Below are 19521 nucleotides of genomic sequence, written 5' to 3'. Positions count from 1 at the left end.
GGCTCTCATGAGCTTCTCAAAGTCCAAACCAACTCCTGCTACTACTCCAACAACTTGTACAACACGTGGATGACCGGCTCGACTCTAAGGCACTTCGTTATCAAACTCCGATTCTCAGCAGGCGTAGCTCGTAGCAAAAACCACACGGTGTTCTCTTTTCCTCAGAAGTCACTCGCGCAGCAAGTCAGGGCCCCCGGCGAACAGCGATCCCGGTAGGAAGGTGGCGAGGGTGTAAGGAACTGCTACCAGGATAGGCACATACTTCAGGGAGAGTCCGCTTTTAAAGATGGCGGTGCCCGGCCTGCAAATCCTCAAGAAGAGGGGTGCCTACTGCAGTGGTGGCGAGTTTGACAGGCAGCCAGAGTCAATAGCGTGGACCAGGGCACCCACAGGGTCAGCAGCATATAGGACTGAAGGAGCAGGCCTGGAGAGTTTTCAAATGATGCCACTTGTGGTCAAGGGCAGAGCGAAGCACCCAGCAAGCCGCAGACCCCGGCATGGAGGCGGGTGGCAGCGAGAGGTGTCCGTAAAGCCGGCTGCAATGAGGCGAGAATTAGCCGCTCAGGCTCTGGCCCCCACGGTGTGCGCAGCGGGAGATGATTTGCCCGCGGGGGCTGAGGTGGTGGGACATGGGGGAGGTGCCATCCACATCGCGGGCCAGCGAGGAGGCCTAGAGATGGCGGGTTCCTGCCATAGGGGAGGTATGCCCAGGCACAGCGGTTCGGTGTGCGTGCCCCCAACTCAACCACTGATGCCCCCACTGCAGCGTATCTCACTGGACTCAGGAGGGTTTGGGCGGCAGGAAGGCTCCAGTGAGGCTGACTGGTTCAGGTAGGATGGCTCAAGGTGCGGGGCAAAGGCGGCGGCTCCACAGCAACGTGGTGCTGCTCAGCAAAAGTGCTCAGCCTCCAGCAGTGAGAAGTCGGTGCAGCGGCAGTTTCGAGACCCCAGAGAGGGATCGATGGTCGCCCCGGGATGAGGAGCGACTGGATCCCCTGTAGCGAGGTGAGATCTCCGTCGATGTACGCAGGATAGTGGCAGATTAACGGCTTGGCCGGCAGAGCCCACTTAGAGTGCGGCCATCTTGCAGCCGGCTAAGTCACTCCCCCGTCCTAAAATTCTTCTCGATTTTCCTAAAGTTCGCTCTTCATATAGTGAAATAACCTTTTTCATTGCAGCTGCCAAGTATTTGAAGCATGCTTGCTTTCTCAAACCTTCCTGATTAGGTTTAAAAAAATGTAGAGTTTTTTTTTATTTTAAGCTGCTTATGTTATGTTATGTTATGTTAACCGTTTTGTAGAGCGCACAGCTGCCTCAGCGAAGGGGCGTCCCGGCGCTAACTATGAAGGGCACACAGATATGAACCAGACTGAGACGAATAAAGGAGCTACAGGAGACTAAGATGAAGGGAACAAGAAGGTCTTGATGGCTTTTCTAAAAACAGACAGACAGTCAATGGCGCGGATATGTACTGGAAGGGAACTCCACAACTTGGGCGCGAGGTACCTGAAAGTGCGTCTGCCCGCCCTGGCGAGCCTAATTCTGGGCACAACTGCCAAGTGTTGCTCTGTTGAGCGGAGAGAACGAGAAGGAACATAGTGGGTGATCAAGTTGCCCAGCAGGGCGGGACTCGAGAGTTTCAAAATTTTAAAAGAAAGACAGAGTGTCTTAAAGTGGATGCGTCTTTCAATAGGAAGCCAGTGCAGCCTCTGAATGGTGCTGGTAGCAGAGCAGAAGCGCGGCAGGCCCACCAGAGCTCTAGCAGCAGCATTTATAATTTATCATAATCTTTCTTTTCTATTAATGTTGGGCTATGTACTTGGACAGTACCAAAAAGCCATGCTGGTTGTGCGCTTAAGAAATACCCATTAAGACGACATAACAAAATATTTCTTCTTGGTCGTGTACTTTGTATATTATATGCTCATGTGATGCTGTCTGGATCATTGCAGCCACCTCCTTAGATGGAGGACTAGGTGATTGCCACAACCTTATAATACAATTTTGGCTGTGGAGAGTCTCACACAATTTCTGATGTTACTTTTGTGATTTATTAATTTCTGAGCAGCCGCTGTTTTGAAAATGGCTTGTGTTGTTTTAACAATTTGTTGAAAACCGTGTTGTCAAAACCGCTTAAAGTTTTATTCAAAGTTGAGTGCCAAGTCGACAATTAATTAGTCTCAATTAGTTTTGAACTTTGTGCCCATTACAGGATTGGTGCAGATCATACACGGGCTTTGAGCCTTAGTCATGTAGTTCCCTCCTGGTCCTACAAATGCACAAAAATATGATTGCTAAAGTAACAGACCTATGATTTACATGAATTAGGCGTGCCCCAGAAGAGAAAATTACTAAATTGACATTGGAGGAGAATTGTTGTGCTTCAGTTTTACCTTCCTTCGGGTAATGGGGCATTGCCAAATATTTCAGTGCCTCAGAGAGTCATCCATGGGAGGAACCGGTTTTACAGCATGTTAATAAACTGAAGCCGGCGAGGCCTCAGATGCCTTGGTCACCAAGGAGGAACTAATCTTGTTCTGTTCCTTATTTTCAGACAAACGCATTCTGGGATCTGTAGTTCGGTACTGTGTTCTGACATGGACATTGTGAGGTGACCCTGCATAGGCAAACCCACAAACACAGACACATGTCTGCAAGTAAAAGCAATAAAAGGGATTAGGAGGGGTGCAGTATGTCAAGGCAGGTGTAAAATAATATAATGTAGTATTACTATATTTACCACACCTTGATTACCACACCACAGGATTTCACACCACATATTTCTAAACCAATCTACACCATAGCAAACATACCACACCATAACAAAACATACCATACTGTAATATACCATTCTCATAACATTAAATGAAATAACATAGCAAAGCAATAAATCAAAGAACATTATAACATACTACAGCACATCATTCACAATGACATAATATTGCCAGGTAACATCACAAACATACGATGACATCCAAGCTAATCATCATAAAACACCTCAGCATCCACCGCTGCTCTTGTTGAAACCCTATGACCAATCATGTGTGTAGCTCACCTTGTGTGTTCCAAAGCCTGTACCACCCGCTTGTCAACACCAGCCTCCATGTCACTGACACACAAATATTATGACCATTACAGAATCCTCCGTTCCTATCCAGTGAGCCTTGCCGAATGCATTTTTCAGATTCTTGACACACATGCCCTCCTTCTCCAAGGTGATAATGTGTTAGTTCAGTTCTCTGCCACATGTGTGACTAAAGTACAACCAGGCTATCCTTGTGATTACGTCGGAGCAGCGTTGAGGGGAAGGCAGCCTACCGGGTCTTGTAGAAACTGTTGCCGCATTGAGCTGGAAGACAACCCCCAATACCACGCAAAGGCTCATGAGGCCATCTAGCCTTAGTTTATAAGTCTTGTTCTATGAACGCCAATTGGGCGCAACAGACTACTATATTGAAACACTATTAGGAACATTACACCTACAGTTAATTTTAAATAATTTTTGTAGAGTTCACTTTTACACCTACACCACATGTGAGTAAGGTGAGGAGAGTTGTGCATATCCTTGTCCTGAAGAAGGAGTTTTTACACTCCGAAACATGTTGACACACTTTCTGAGGTTGATGTACCTTAATACACAGTAGCAACCTCACTTTGAACCCTTTTTAACGATACCAGCCGAGGGCTTAATACATTTTATTTTTCATCCTACGAGCCAGGTATCTTTTAACCATCACATTTACACCACCTCACCACTCACACTTATTTTCCCTACACACACCAACACATAGTACACTTCAAGTGCTCCTACGCAGTCGTGAGTCGTAGCACGCCGCATCCCGTAGAGGGGTGCGAAGACCCCAATGATGAAGCATGATACCAAGGGGCCTGTTGGTGTGTGAGGGGTATTCAAAACAACACTGTGTGCTCCCCACCATTGTAGGGACCACTACCACTACCTGAGTGGATTCCATTTTGTTTATGTACATACTGCTGTGTTGTCACTGTCCTTGGAAACACAGGAGCAGTAGTATTGTGAGCTCGCTGAATTGTCAAATGCTTCCTCTTTATGCTTTGACTCAGGTGCATAGCTTCAGAGGGGGTGTTTGGGGTGTTACATCATGCTAACAAATTTATTTTCGGACAAATATTTGGATACAGGTGCTCTCAGTCGGGTATTGTGAGATGTCAGTCAGATTTCACCAGGAGTTTTTACATACATACAGACAAAAACACACATACCCTCCCTCTCTGTTTTAAAAGTCCTCAAAAATATTGGTTATTTTTCAAAAGATTGTGTTTTCTCTCTTAGTACCCCTACAATCTTCATATCTCTCCCTTTCTACTGCCCCATCATTCCCTCTCATGCACCCAAATCTGAAGACCCCCCAATCTTACTTTGTCTTTGAAGACATAGGGGTCGATTTCGATGTCGGTCGGAAGGGCTCCAAATCACATAAGGGTTTGTCGAATCCGATCTGGAGCCCTTGTTTCTGACAGATTTGTTCTCAGTTCCGAATGACCAAGAACGATGCCTGGAAACCGTTAGGGCTGACAAATTTGTTTCCGAATGGCATTCTGACAGGTCGAGCCTTTCCAGATCCGATTCGTACAGCTTAATGGACTCTGTTTCTGAGCGGGCAAGAACGATGACCAATTCGGACAGTCTTTCCTATTCGGTATGCCCGGAACGAAACGGCTGCCGGAATCAGTCTTTGGGGGCCCATAGCAGGCCCCCTTTCACCCGGGGCCCTCCTAATTGGGCCCAGGAGGGTACCCATGGTTCCCCTCTTCCCAACCATGCACAGTGTAGCATGCACCAATGGGTGCCTGTCACAGGGTGCAAGATTTTCCCCAACCACCCCTTTCTTCAATGGGAGCCTGTGTTCACGTTTATAATACATGTAAGAAGTACAATGGTTCAGGGGTGGCCGTGCTAGGTCCAAGGTGAAAAGGGGTTATTTTTCAGTTACTGAATAACTTGGGGAGCACAGTATGTAAGGCAACATGTGCAATTTTTAATCAAAAAGCTTGCAATTTTAGTTTTTCTCAGACATGTTCAGGTGCTCATATGAGTGACAGCAGTGCGTAACATGACTAAGTGAAAGTGAAAATAGATGGAATATCATAAAAACAACAGAAAACCCATGACGATATATACAATGAGGGATTTTCAATGATGGGGTCAAGGGCATTTCAATCTTTGCCTAGTCAAGATCATCATCAGGACAAAGTGAGCAGTCTGAAACTAGAGTAAAATTTTAGCTTAAGTTAGCACTGTGCCCTACTTGACATTAACGTAATTGATACAGTGCTTGCGTGCTTCCAGGGGTAAAATAATAGCAATTCATATATATTTACTTTGAATGTCTAAGCATTACATAGTTTAGTATAAAACATCCCCTGTGTGCGGGGGAGGGATTAGAAATAGAGTGTTTAAGTTATGGGGTTAGCAATATGGGGTGACTATTGTATTCCTAGTCATACAGTCAAACTTACTCAATAGGTGAGGGGTGTACAGCCCTCTTTATTTTTTGATTTAGGTTCTCCAATGAGGTACTTGATTATGAAGGGACCGGAAGTGAGTAAAGACAGTAATCATCCCACACTTCCAAAGTGAGAGTGGGAATTTAGGTACTAATAGTGCATGGTGTGTTCAGTTACTTACATCTCAATTAGTTGCAGGGAGTTTTTTAGGGTTATGGCTTATGGTCCAGGTAAGTATTGCGAAAGGCAATGTCTAGAAGAGAATAAACAGACGCAGAGTGCTTTCTAAGGCTTATGGCTTAAGGTCCAGATAAGCATTGTAACGACAATGTCTTAAAAAAATTAGCTTGGTACTAGGCTCAGGTGTTAGAGTGGCGATTAAGAACATGAGCAATGCTTACTTCAATATGCTTGGTGGTGGACCTGTGTAGGTAATAAGGAAGGTCGGTATATCCACTCGGGATTCGAGAAGCAAGTAATATGAACTGTGAATAAGGATGCCATCAGGATTCTGCATGTTAATAAGTTAAACCAAAAACCATGCTTACTTAGAGTTTGCTGGGTTGCTGACCTGTCTATTAATTGGGGAGGTCGCTCTATCCAGTTAGGGTCCTAAAAGCAAGATATGTACATTAGGATAAGGAACCAAACATGTTAGTTAAGTGACCGCTAATTGCGGTGAGTCGTGAGAGACAATACGTCTTAAAGTAGGCATAATTACCAGTAAAAGCTTGGATATTTGCCGTCTTGACCGGGATCTGCAAGAAGGGGTACGCTTGTGTTAAGGACGAATTTAGAGTCTATGCAAATGTCTAAGGATTGTGTGGTGGGTGGGTAAACTTACTAAATCGCCGTGTCCACGTGCGGGAAAATAATTCCTTCCGCCGCGCAGCAGTCGCTGGGGTAGCTGTAGCTCCAACAGGGCGATGCTGAGGAAAGCCTGTGTAATGTATAATTTAGCGCGCATGCGCACGTATGCATGAATACGTGCCGTGTCACACGTGCATGCACGTTAGGGTCCAATACAGCCCCTGAGAGGCGAGACACTAATCAATTGTGCATGGTCCCATTGATACTGTAAAAAAGGAATGATCAGAGGCTACTTAATGAATATTGTAGCAAGCGCCCAGGACCTCTTATTAAGCATTATGAGTGGAGCACAAACCGGGCATGGGACACTATCTGGTGCAAAAAGTAGGCCGTATACAATAATAGCAGCATGTGGCCAACTGTGTGTGGTGCCTCTGCATTACCGATGGGCAGTTGGTAATGGGAAAATTAGAAAAAGGTGATTTATTGCCTGTATGCCATATTTTGACTGAGAATGAATGGTATATCTTATGTGTGCCTAATAGTTACATGAGGGCTAGGCCTAGAGGGTGTGCTAAAAGTGGCAATGAAGGCATTCGCAGATATGAAGCCCTCACACATTAGTGATGCAACAAGATGACATTCATGACGACATAATGATCTAATGACATTCTTAATGTAGGCTTAATTAATATGGTGATCTGTAAACACGTACAAAGAAAACATAGTATATGTCAGAGGTGGCTCATCAGAAAGAATAAATGATACAGAGGGTCATGATACACTTCTGGCTTGTTTCAAATGAAAGTATTCCACTCATCAAGAGTGTTCAGTCCATTTTCAATTGTCTTACAGTTGTAGATCTATTTGCACTCTAGACGGTTTAGTATGGATTGTTGATTACCACCCCTTGTGCTGGGTACCAGACTGTCTATCACCTGCCAGGTGAAATCCGTTTCTGAATGCCCAATTTCCAAAACAATTTCTACCAGGGGTGCCGAGAGTACTTTACACTGGATCTGGCTTCTATGTTGTGAGATCCGGGTCTTGATCTGCTTTGTAGTCTGGCCGATGTAGTATAGTTGGCACGGGCACTTGATGCAATAAATTACACTTTTGGAATTACAATTGGAAAAAGACTTAAGTGCATGCTTACTGTTACCACCAGACCCCTAGAGAGGGAGAGGGAGAGGCAGAACCAGATACAAATTTTCCCCCAGGCGAACGCCAGACAAGGAACAGATTTTACCAGTGGGTTTACCAATACTAAACACTGAAGAACAAGTACAAACCACCATTGAAACAATACCGATCTTCAATCTCTCCCGCCACCAGCTTAACTCAGCAGACATAACTCTACTGAGCAGGGGCTTGTCATTTGAAATAGCAGAAAAGCCTAATTGGTTTAATATCCAGGCAGAAATACTACAGTTTTTCAGAAAGGTGAGACTGCAAGTCTTTTTTCAAGACCGCACATCCCCGCACAAAACTGATGTCACAGGACTTCCCCCAGTGTCCACTTTTAATCCAGCAAGTGGAACTATGCCCCCAGAGGTTATTACCTTTGAGCACCTGGTACTGGGAGACCTGGCTATACTCAAAATTGACTACAGATTCACTCCTTACAACATCAGCGTGGAAGAAAGAAACAGCCTGACTAAGCTAAAACAGAATGAGGATATTGTTATAAAATCCTGTGACAAGGGGGGCAGGATTACCATTCAGGACAGAACCGCCTGCGACTCTGAGATGCTACGCCAAGTAAATAATACCCTGCATTACGAACGTTTGAACATCAATCCTGTTAAAATGATCAGTGAAGACATCCTCCAGATTACCCAAGCAGGCTTGGAGAATGGATTCATTAGTAAAAATGAATTCCTGTTCCTCAATAACAAGGAGCCACGCACCCCGGTTCTGTCTACCCTGCCCAAAGTTCATATAAATGCATAGGATGTTGTAGCACATGGAGGGGGCTACTTACGAACACTGCCATAAACCGAAGATATTACATGGTCAGCGGTAACGAGGGAAAACTCTGATTCCCATGAGGCGCTGGGACTGACTTGCGTTTGAAGTCAGCGTGCTATTCACATTTGACTTCTTCCAGGGCACGGGCGGATGCCGTTTATTCAGCGTCTTATCGTGTAATGGAGAACTGGTAGGGGTGTTTTACACCAATCTTTACTTATCCTTTATCTTGGTTTGGCGGCACTAGCATTTGGCTTCCTACACTGTGCCTTCGATCGCTGCTTGGTCCCATTGGACCAACCGCCTCTCTGGTTCTTGCGGAGCTGCGTGAGCTATCCTCGAGTGGATGCCAGTGCTGCTGCATTCCGTTTTCTTGCTTCTTATGGGCTAAAGATACTGGTGTTCGGAATTCGAACTTTGTGCTCTGCATTCTTCAGTTCCGTTGGCTGAACCTTCCCACAGGTTCTTGCGGGGCTGTTCTTTTGTGCGTTCCAAGGGGCACAGTACAGAGTGTTAATGAAACATATTTCATTGTTTAACCATTACTGGAACCTGTCTATATTGCGGTTCCATATTCAGGGTTTTACCACGTCCATCAATGTCAGTTGTTTATAAACTGGGTGAGATTAACGCTGAGACAGACGAATCTTATTCCAGCATATCGCTGGGAGTATAACATTGTTTATTTATGTAGCTTACGCAACAGGGGCTTGTGGAGCTTGATCTGAACCGGCTCTAATTATCTCCTTCCACTGATAAAAGCCATTGTGAACCTTTTGGTATGTGGATGATTCTTCATGACTAAAATAGCATCTCAAGAAGTATATAGTTTGATATGCTAACTTATCTTCTCCACTCTTAGGTTGTTAGTGGCTGCGTAACTGAGGATTTTCTTATCACAAGTCTAGCTGAGTTATTTTCCTTTACAGGTAATACAGCTTTGTGTTCTGCATGCACATCTTTATAAGTTTTACTAGAGGTCTGATAATAGATGTGTAGGTGCATACATGTTTGTCTTATGGTGGTTTGTTCTTGTTACAGGTCTCCCTTCCTGCTGTTCCCATCCTTCCCTTCCCTCGCCTGACCACTCCAACGTGTCTGTCTCCAGACCTTGGGGTTGTCTGGAGGTGGAACCCACTTTAGCATCGAACGACTCTGAGGATTCCAGGACCTGACAGAGTAAACGGCCCACAAATTGTTATCCTCCCGGTCGTACGTTGTAATGGCCACCTAAGAGGATGTGATGGCCGCTTTGGCTTTAATGCAGACTGAACTAAATGCTTCTAGGGCAGAAACTGCTGCATTACAGGCCCAGGTAGATCGGATGGCCAGGAATCATTTTGATATGGGTAAGTCTCAGGCAACACCCGTAGTAGTGGAGGTTCCCATACCCATACCCTTAGCACCCCCATAAAGATTTTATGGGGACAGTAGTAAGGTTCAGGTGTTCCTAACTCAAATTTTATTACATTTCTCATGTAAATTAAAAGTGTTCAACACCAATCACGCTAGGGTAGCGTTTCTAATATCATATTTGGCTGGGGATGCAGCGCAATGGGCTGTGCCATTAGTAAAGAGGGATGACCCTATTTTGCGGGATTGAGATTCCTTTCTTCAAGAATTCGAGAGAACATTTAATCATAGCGCTGCAGCAATGTCTTTTCACTCAGAACTTGGGGCTGTCTGGAGGTGGAACCCACTTTAGCATCGTACGACTCTGAGGATTCCAGGACCTGACAGAGGAACCCCCAGGAAGGCCCATCCTATCTGGTTGTGGCTCCATCCTAGAGCCTCTAGGGAAATATATTGATCATTTCATAAAAGACCTTGTCCGTGACACCACGACCTATGTCAAAGACACGACGCACCTTATCAATCTGATTGAATCAGCAGCATTCAACCCCGATACAGAACTCCTTGTCACTCTTGACATAGAGTCTCTGTAAACAAATATTCCCCAGCAGAAAGGTATAGACGTTATCAACAGACATCTAAATAACCATATGGCTCCCCATCAAGTACTCACTGATTTTATAATCAGCCTACTTGAGATTGCTCTAAGAATGATTTCTGATCTAAAGACACATAGGATGTATGACGTTACAACACATACTTTTACCACGCATACCATTACAACGCGGTATTTACAACGCATACCATTACAACGCATAGCGCTTAGAGGTGCTGGATAGTGGTAAGTATAATTTTATATTCCAACTCCAGTCCCCGTGGACACTAGGGAAGGTGTTGGATATAAAATTATACTTATTCCCTATCCTAGAGTGCCCCCCAGCGCAATGCGTTGTAATGGTATGCGTGGTAATGCCTGCGTTGTAGTGGTAGTGCGTGGTAAAAACTTTGTTGTATACCGACACATATTACCGTCAGTGTAAAGGCACTTCAATTGGGGCAATTTTTTACCCTAACTTTGCTATTCTGTTTGTGGATGATTTGGAAACCAACATCATTCTCAATTACACTAATCCCCACATCAATAGGATCCATCTTTGGCGTAGGTACATAGACGATGTCCTTATAATTTGGGGCGGGGACTCAGATGAACTGAAAGAATTCTGTACTTGGCTGAACATAAGCCAAACTGAACTAAAATTCACATTTAACTATGATGCACACCAGATTGACTACCTGGACGTAACTATCAAGTGCAAGGACATCTGTTTGTATACTACCCTATACAGTAAAGCCCACGGAACGGAACACTGCTTGAATACCATAGTGTGCATTCTAGAGCACTCAGAAATGGCCTTCCCTATGGACAATTTCTTAGGATCAGGCGTAACTGCAAATTCAAGGATGACTTTTTCCATGAGGCTGAGATCCTCTCTAGACAGCTAACATCAAGGGATACCCCCAAAAATTGGTAAAACATGCAATGAAAAGACCGTGGTATGCCCACCGAGATCACCTACACCAAACACATGATAGGAAACCCCTAACTAGGATCACCTGTGTCACAACTTTCAGTACAGTAAGCAATAGACTAACGAAGCTAGTTAAAAAACATTGGTCTGTACTGGACCAACTCGAACTGAGTACAGGAACCCCTCTTTTCTTTTTTAAGAGAGGACGGAACCTTAAAGACCACTTGGTTAGAGCAGCTAAACCAGCTCGTAAAAATACAAACAATGAGGCTTGTTTCAATTTACCACCAATAATTGGACTCTACAAATGTAATCATTGCATGGCATGTGACTCAACTCATAACACAAAAGTCTTTGAATATGGTAACAGTAAGCATGCACTTAAGTCTTTTTCCAATTTAATTCCAAAAATGTAATTTATTGCATCAAGTGTCCCTGCCAACTACACTACATCGGCCAGACTACCCAGCAACTCAAGACCCGGATCTCACAACATAGAATCTGGATCTGGTGTAAAGCACTCTCGGCACCCCTGGTGGAACATTTTTTTGGAAATGGGACATTCGAAACGGATTTCACCTGGCAGGTGATAGACAGTCTGGTACCCAGCACAAGGGGGGGGGGTAATAAACAATCCATACTAAACCGTCTAGAGTGCAAATGGATCTACAACTGTAAGACAATTCAAAATGGACTGAACACTCTTGATGAGTGGAATACTTTCATTTGAAACCACGCCAGAAGTGTATCATGACCCTCTGTATCTTTTTATCTTTATGATGAGCCACCTCTGACATATACTAAGAAAAGTGTCATCACCCTGTCAAGTTTAAGCCTCAACTGTACTGAAGTGTCTAGGGCCCCTCAACAAGCTCCAGTTCCCGCCCCGGTTTTACCAATGAATACAAACCCATCGAATGTTCAGCAAAAAAAGGAGGAGATAGTAAGAAATACAAACATCAAACAGCCAACTAGCACTAATGATAAATTAAATCCAACTCCCTCAACCTCTACAACTGTAAATACCACTAGTAAACCCTCGCAGAAAAGTCACGGACATAATAACACATCACAATTGCCAATTCCCACCACTAGCCACTCTTCTATGCAGAGTGCACCAGCCCCAAAAAAACCCCCATCAAATCCGCCCGTACACCCTCATATCACCCCTGCAAGCAATCAATCCTTACCTGATAGATCTTTTATAAATACCACCTATAAATCAAACTTTCAGTCTAGCCATACGTACAGTAACTTTAGAGGAGGGTATATAGATCTCCCACCTGACGCCAGTCCATTTGTAGCTGTTCTCACAGGGGTGCCTGAATTGGATAGCCAATATGAAGAGAACTTCCAATCCCTAAAAAATAAAGTGATTTTTTGGCTAAATACAAACAAACCCATTCCGAACCAGATGAAAAGCAAAATCCTTATGGTCCGGAGGTTACCGTGGGTAGGGTCCATGGCCAAATCAATCACGGGTGATTGCATTGTTATATCCTTTGAGGAACCCCATAGTGCTGAACAGATCTGCAATTGGAAATCGTACGGTGCAACTCCTCCCATTGAAGCCAGGCCCTTATCATTCTTTTACCCTCCACCTAGACCCATTCAACACGGCCCCAAGTGGAACCCTGTCAATCAGTATTATGGCTACACACCTAACTTGGCCAGACAGGGTGATCATAATATGTGGTCTGGCATCCCCACCTTCAATAGATTCAGTTGTTTAGATGCAGTTGATTGACTTGGAACTATGCCTGACTGTATCTCTAAGTTGTATGACACTTTCTGTAACATGGATAAAGGTAATCCCCATCTCACAAATGTCCTACAGTTGTATGATGATGACCAGGTCACTGAGGATAGGATGTATAGGACCATCTCAAATCATAAGAAAATGGAATTATCTCCAACAGCTGGAAATGCATGCTATAGTCTAGTTAGGGGTGGACCGGACGGGGGATTTGATACTGTAGTTACAGAAGGAGCCAAAGATGTAGAGAAAGACATGCCAAACTTTCAGTTAGACAGTGTACCTAACCAGCGTGTAACCAAGCCTTCCCCTGACGACCAGAGCCTACTACCTCGCTTACTTATTCTATCGTGGAACATCGCAGGTGTTGGCAAGAACCTAAAAGACCCCGACTGGGCAGACTATATTGACACCTGTGACATTTGTCTGTTACAAGAAACCTGGGCGACTGAAGTTCCACACCGGGTTGGATACAAAACTTATGGAACTGAGGCAGTCCAGTCTAACAGAGGGAGACCATCAGGGGGCCTAATTATTTGGCTAAAAATCACTCTGGTCATGCAGGTTGAATTTATTGATACAGGCACCCCTGATATTCTGGCCCTAAGGGTTATCCCCACTAATGGAAATGAATGTTACATCATCAATGTCTACAACAGACCGATCGGCCATTCCAAGGTTTCGCCAACACTTGAAGCCTTGGATCTCCTCTTGAAAAACGTAGTTGGAGACACCCCGGTTATTTTGGGAGGAGACTTAAACTGTAATTTCGAACCTGTTCCGGGCATCTCTGATGTTTTTGAAGACGAGGACCAAGCGTATAAAATTCCCCAGCTTGAGACCACAAAATTTGTCAAATATTCTACCTTGGCCGACCAACTACTAAGACTAACTGTAGATCATGGTCTTAGAGCATGTAATGGCCGCCTTCCGTCGGATTTGCAAAAACAACCAACCTTCTCCAAAGCTAAAAGCAACCTAGATTTTGTACTCGTTTCTCTTAGCATCTGGCACTTTTTGATTGACTTGAAAGTGACAAGTAGGGGGGAAAGTGATCACTATCCTTTGGAACTTTACATCAATGTGCATATGGTTAGTGACACCATCTCAACAACAGCTGAGAACACCCATGGAAGCATGTGTGAGGACGTCCACATAAACAACAATAGACGCGCAGTAAAATGGCCCCGCGTTTTGGCGGATGGTAAGGCATTAGCGTCGGTGTACTCTCTTTTTGAGCAAACGTTTGCACATATAGTTGATCATACCTTCTTACCTGAACACTTTGACCATTTCATTGAACTCCACAATGTCTTCTTCAAAGAACTAAAAACATATCTGTCAAAAATGCCAAGGAAAAAGCAACAAAAGAGTGGCCAATCACGGAAAATTATGGTATGACCACTCATGCAGGATTGCTAAAAGAAACTTATTGCTTGCCATCAAAAACAAGGCAAAGGAAGAAGTTAAACTCGCAAGGGTGGAATACAAACGTGTACAAAAAACATCTAAAAAACTCTGGGAGGAATCGATTTGGGCTGAAATGTTAGCTGCTGCAAAAACCAATGATAATGTTGGCTTCTGGAGGCTGGTGGCAAATGGGGGGCATGCTGGGAGAGTTGTGAAAGATGTATTCCTGGACGAGATGACCTGGGTAACTCACTTTACAACTCTCTATAAGCAATACGATGGTGCCAACAACAGGAGCATATGGTCCCCTCCTCCTATTGAACCCCTTAACTTTACACTGGAGGAGACGGTAAGGGCGATCAACGAACTTAAAAACTCCAAAGCCCCTGGTCCTGATAAAATACCAGGGGATCTATACAAACACGATGTTGATGTCTGGGCCCCTTACGTGAACCGCCTGTTTAATATCTTATCCTCAAACTGCAGCTTTCCAGATAGTTGGCGTGCAGCGGAGGTTGTGTTAATATTTAAAAAGGGGGATAGACTGATACCTTCTAACTATAGACCAATCAGTCTTATGGACACGCTCCAAAAACTGTATGCCAAACACCTGCTATTCCGGATCAACGACTGGCTGGAAGACTCGAACATAATCTCCAAATTCCAAGCTGGGTTTAGGAGCAAGACCAGCACTATAGACCAAATTTTTCGATTCTGTTGTTTGATCTGGAAGTATGTGCACATCAAAAAAGGTCACTTGTATGTAGCCTTCGTTGACCAGAGGGCTGCATTCGATCTTGTCCCGCGCAGTCTGCTTTGGAAAACTCTAAGCGAAGCAGGTCTACCGGGATGCCTCTTAGCCCAAATAGTTGAGCTGCATGCTGACAACTTTGCAAACATTAGGTGGGGCCCTAATGGTGAGTTGACACGCAATATTCCTATTGAACGCGGGGTTCGCCAGGGGTGCGTCTTGGCCCCTACCTTGTTCTCTCTGTTTATTAATGATGTCCCTGAATATTTGAATGCCTGTGTCAATGATTCCCCGCAGCTTAATGGAGAAAGGGTGCCTGCGTTGCTCTTCGCAGATGACACAATACTTATATCTCAAACAAAAAAGGGCCTCCAGGCACTCCTTAACTCCTTCAGCTGCTACTGCTCGACTAAGGGCTTGGAAATTAATGCTGACAAAACAAAATGCATGTCATTAAATCCCAGTATACCAGACAGAGGGCTCTTGACCTTGAATAGTCAAAAACTAGGTACTGTAGAAAACTTTTCCTATTTGGGTGTTGTACTCGATTCGAAACTAAGCTGGAAGGCCCAAATCGAGAAAAGTAAGATGTCATATGCCCAAAATGTCAAACCAATCCTATGTAAAATGAATGCCAGCACAAGCAAAAGTGTAACCCCTGTTTTAGAACTTTTTAAATTTAAAATTCAATCTGCTGTCCTATATGGAGCAGAGATATGGGGCCCTTGGGCAAAAAATAGTTTTCAGACCATGGACAATAAGTTCATGCGTGCCACTGTAAGAGTTCCAAATAGTACACCTCTTTTACCCCTCCAACTTGACCTGAATTTTAGGAGAACAGATTATTTTGCTATTTTAAGACCACTAATATTCTGGGTTAGGCTTTGGACCACCCCGGAGCTGATAGAATACAGAAATGGTTTACAAGAACTGTTGATTCTTGATTCTCTTAATTCCATACAATGGCTAGTGCACATTAAAAAATGGTTTACACTCCTGGGCTTATATTCAATGTGGGAGACTCCTGACAAAATGCCTACCTCTTCCAAACTAATAGTCAAGCGAGCCTTCTGGACTCACATGAGTGGAAAAATAGTGGATGGAAGTAGTGTTGGGTCCGCAGTTCAGGTTTTTTTTATCATTTAAGGATGAGTTCCATTTTGAATCATTTCTGGACGAAATAGAGCCACCCATCGCAAAGACCCTCTATTTAAAGTTCAGATACGGGATACTTATGCTGAACCACAATACAGAACGATGGGCACAAAAAAGACTGGGAGAATTGAATGCTAAAACGGGGTGTTGCCCTATGTGTTCCAATGCCTGCATAGAGAACGAGGTTCATATGTTTTTTGTTTGTAGTGCATACATGAATGCTAGAAAGAAATGGCTAAAACCAATGTGTAACCTCTTGGGAACCAGATCCTGCTCTATAGCCTATAGGATCATGAAAAGTAATTCAACCCAGTACATTGTATTTAGCATAAGTAAATTCCTCTATTCTGTTTACATAATCCGTAAGAAACAAGGACAGGTACTTTGATCTGGACAGGTGTATATGTTTACAAAACCTTCAAATTTTAAAATGAAATGTTTTTTAAAATGAAAATGTAAAAACTATCTTTTTCCAAGTACCATTTTTAATTAATTGTTGCCATGCATATTGCTTGATTGCTTATTTTCTATGTATGTATGTGACTTTTATGGCCAAATTGGCCGAAATAAAGTAATAATAATAATAATATACTAAGTTTTCTATGTGGATTGTACGTGTTTACAGATCACCATATTATTTAAGCCTACATTATGAATGTCATTATATCATTATGTCGTCATGAATGTCATCTTGTTGCATCACTAATGTGTGAGGGCTTCATATCTGCAAATGCCTTCATTGCCACTTTTAGCACACTGACTAGGTCTAGCCCTCATGTAACTATTAGGCACACATAAGATATACCATTCATTCTCAGTAAAAATATGGCATACAGGCAATAAATCACCTTTTACTAATTTCCCCATTACTAACTCCTCATCAGTAATGCAGAGCCACCACACACAGTTGGCCACATGCTGCTAATATTGTATACGGCCTAATTTCCGCACCAGATAGTGTCCCATGCCTGGTTTGTGCTCCACTCATAATGGTTAATAAGAGCTCCTGGGCGCTTGATACAATATTCATTAAGTAGCCTCTGATCTCTCCTTTTTTACAGTATCAATGGGACCATGCACAATTGATTAGTGTCTCGCCTCTCAGGGGCTGTATTGGAACCTAACGCACAGGCGCGTGTGACGCGGCGCGTATTCATGCGTACGTGCGCAAGCGAGTTAAACTATACATTACACAGGCTTTCCTCAACATCGCCCTGTTCGAGCTACAGCTACCCCGGTGACTACTGCGCGGCGGAAGGAATTATTTTCCCGCTCGTGGATACGGCTATTTAGTAGGTTTACCCGCCCACCACACAATCCTTAGACATTTGCATAGACTCTAAATTCATCCTTAACACAAGTGTACCCCTTCTTGCAGATCCCGGCCAAGACGGCAAATATCTAAGCTTTTATTGGTAATTATGCCTGCTTTAAGACGTATTGTCTCTCACGACTCACCGCAATTAGGGGTCACTTAGCTAACATGTTTGGTTCCTTATCGTAATGTACATATCTTGCTTTTAGGACCCTAAGTGGATAGAGCGACCTCCCCAATTAATAGACAGGTCAACAACCCAGCAATCTCTAAGTAAGCATGGTTTTTGGTGTAACTTAATAACATGCAGAATCCTGATGGCATCCTTATTCACAGTGCATATTACTTGCTTCTAGAACGCCGAGTGGATATACCGGCCTTCCTTTTTAACTACACAGGTCCGCTACCAAGCACATTGAAGTAAGCATTGCTCATGTTCTTAATCACCACTCTAACACCTGAGCCTAGTACCAAGCTAATTTTTTGAGACATTGTTGTTACAATGCTTATCTGGACCTTAAGCCATAAGCCTTAGAAAGCACTCTGCAACTGTTTATTCTCTTCTAGACATTGCCTTCGCAATACGTACCTGGACTGTAAGCCATAACCCTAGAAAAAAATCACTGCAACTAATTGAGATGTAAGTAACTGAACACACCATGCACTATTAGTACCTAAATTCCCACTCTAACTTTGGATGTGTGGGATGATTACTGTCTTTACCACTTCAGGTCCCTTCATAATCAAGTACCTCTTTGAAGAACCTGAATCAACAAACACCCCTCACCTATTGAGTAAATGTGACTGTATGATAAGGAATACAATAGTCACCCTAATATTGCTACCCCCATAACTTAAACACGCTATTTCCAATCCCTCCCTCGCACAAATGGGATGTTTTATTCTAAACTATGTACTGCTTAGACATTTAAAGTAAATATACGTGAATAATATTTTACCATTTGGAGCACGCAAGCACTGTATCAATTAAGTTAATGTCAAGTAGGGCAAAGTGCTAACTTAAACTCAAATTTTACTCCAGTTTCAGACTGCTTACCTTGTCCTGATGATGATCTTGACTAGACAAAGATCGAAACGCCGTTGACCCCCCCCCCATTGAAAATCTATCATTGTATATATCGTCATGGGTTTTCTGTTGTTGTTGTGATATTCCATGTATTTTCACTTTCACTTAGTCACGTTACGCACTTCTGTCACTCATGTGAGCACCTGAACATGTCTGAGAAAAACTAAAATTGAAACCTTTTTGATTAAAAATTGCACATGTTGCCCTACATACTGTGCTCCACAAGTTATTTAGTAACTGAAAAATAACCCCTTTTCACCTTGGACCTAGCTAGGTCAACCCTGAACCATTTTACTTCTTATATGCATTATGACCCCAGGTTCGCCTAACGGGGTACCCTTGTTTTTCCTAACCTAACCACGTTTATAATACAGGCTCCCATTGAAGTCAATTGGAGTCCGACCGAATCGTATCCGGATGCATACGGATGCATTCTACACGTTCGGTCAGACTCCCCCAATGTGAGCCGTATGGAAAGCATCACTGAACTGATTCGGTCAGTATGCTTTCCGAATGAGATCATAATCGGGCCAAAGTGATGCCACACAGTGCAGGCTCATTACTGACGAGTGGTGCTGGGCAAAAAACCTAATTCCTGCAGCACAAGTATGACTTGCAATACATCTATTGAAGCAGTGATACGTTGTAACAATATACAGTTAATATGCTCTGTAAGTTTAAGTAAGTTTAAGGAGTTTAAGTAAGTAAGTAAGTTTAAGTAGTTCTAGGGCACTCTTTTTAATTAGTATAAATAGCACACAATTGTTATTCTTATTTGTGCCCAGAAAGGGTTGGCAGAGGTCAGGGATGCTTGTTAAGAAAGTAGATTTAGAATCAGACTGATAATTCACTGAAATAGAAAAGTGCAGCATCTGTTCAGAGTGAGTATTACTGTGC

Source organism: Lissotriton vulgaris, chromosome 9 (genome assembly GCF_964263255.1).
Source record: "Lissotriton vulgaris chromosome 9, aLisVul1.2, whole genome shotgun sequence".
Lineage (NCBI taxonomy): Eukaryota > Metazoa > Chordata > Amphibia > Caudata > Salamandridae > Lissotriton > Lissotriton vulgaris.
The sequence above is the reverse complement of the archived record's forward strand: the minus strand, read 5'-3'. Positions refer to the sequence as shown.